This window comes from Daktulosphaira vitifoliae, unplaced genomic scaffold, assembly GCF_025091365.1.
Source record: "Daktulosphaira vitifoliae isolate Bord-2020 unplaced genomic scaffold, ASM2509136v1 Scaffold_1730, whole genome shotgun sequence".
In the NCBI taxonomy this organism is placed as follows: Eukaryota; Metazoa; Arthropoda; class Insecta; order Hemiptera; family Phylloxeridae; genus Daktulosphaira; species Daktulosphaira vitifoliae.
The window spans coordinates 1-1,755 of NW_026101290.1; the positions used below are offsets into that span (position 1 = coordinate 1).

Consider the following 1,755-nt stretch of genomic DNA (forward strand, 5'->3'; position numbering starts at 1 on the left):
TCAGTGTCTAGTTAATATTTTAAATATAATATGAAAAAACTTTAACGATCGTTAATCTTTTTTTCTAGGAACTTGGATTGTAATTAACATACAGACTGAAGACCGGAAAAAATATGACACTTTCAATATATTACGCTATATACAGTCCGTTAACCAGACACTAACAAAACAATTACTATAACAATAACATCATTAACATAATACAATAAGTACGGAACACATGAATTACGTGTTTTGTCCAAAGAATAAGAATGGTATGCTTACGTTCATAACTATTAAATCGCAACTTAAGTATTAATTTTAAACGTTTATAATAATTATATGTTAAATAATAGTAATGCAATATTTTTATTACATTTGTGCTATCGGTCTGGTTTCAAATGGTTACTCATCAACAGCCTCCGACAATAGATTCGCAACATACGTTTGAACGGCGTTCCTATAGAAATTATTAAAAGTTTTCACTTATTTGTTTTCTTCCTTTTACGTGACATCCGCATATTGTTTCTATACTGATATAAACACACGGAATGACCAAAATGCAAACATTGTCATAAACGACATCAATTTTAACTCATCTTTTTGCGTTCATTTATACTTAGTACTTTATAAAATGGTAAATATTTTGTATTTGTGTTTTAAAGTCATACCATTACAATGTATCTTATATTTAATTTTAGGTGTCCAAGTCTCCAATTGTCATAATATGCATTTTTGCAATAGTCCAAATGGCTTTTTGCGCGCTACCAACCAATTTTGAAATGCCATCCAAGTAAGTAAATTGTATGATTAAAAATGATTTAAATATTTTAGTTTTCAAAACTACACCATACAAGAATAAGTTATATTTTGTTATATAATAATAATAATTATAAGTTTTAAAAAAAATTGATTTAATTCCTCTTTAGACATCAATTGAGTTAAATGTGTGATTAATAAATAAAACAAAAATACATTTTATAGGATCATATCAATTTTCGAAAAAAACAATATATATATATATTTGTTGTAATATGTATATTAATAGTTCGATGACCTCTTGAATATAGTATTAGATATCCTGTAGAGGTATACCTTGATAATTATGTAAATCATTTTAATTGCAGAGGTAACACTTTTTTGGTTTTTTTCTTAAGCCGTATAGATTTTATTAATTTTACTGTGCAAATTAATGGGATAGGCACATATAAATTGTTGAAAACCTTTATTTAAAATGAATGTTGAAATTTAAATAATTTCAAAAAATGTTCAAAATGAAAGTTGAAGTTTAAAAATGGATTAGTCCATATTAAGATATTATGAAGCCTGGAGTCCAAATTTAAATGATATCTCTACATGTATAGCTAAATAATGTATTGTATAGGCTTTATAGTTAATACATTCCTTTGAAGAAAAATTAAGACTCCTAGAGACGCTTGTTACATTACCATTTTTAAAAAGTAAATATGTCATAACCTGAACTTTGGTGAGACTTATAAAAGAGATGGTTTACAAATAAACTGTTTTTCAATTTGTATTTATGACCTACGATGAATAAATCCTGCCCTGTTAAAATGAGTGTAACATAAAATTGAATGAAGATATAAGAAAGTCACTAAATGTGGACTGGCATCTAAAGTAGACCAACTCTATAATTTGACAATTAAATAGGAAATTGGTTAAAATTGGTTCACATTTGTAATGATTTAAGTTAAAACGTGTTTGGGCCAATAAAATATCCTTTTATCTATTATTACACGATTTTTATTGAACTAA

At 26.1% G+C, this 1,755-nt stretch overlaps 1 long non-coding RNA gene across 1 annotated transcript; it reads left to right on the forward strand.

The window, feature by feature from the left end:
* Positions 1–24: 24 nt before the first annotated feature.
* On the forward strand, positions 25–772 carry LOC126909871 (uncharacterized). Its single transcript, XR_007705133.1, has 3 exons — positions 25–254; positions 399–616; positions 681–772. It is a non-coding gene; the product is annotated as an uncharacterized LOC126909871 (long non-coding RNA).
* Positions 773–1,755: the final 983 nt, after the last annotated feature.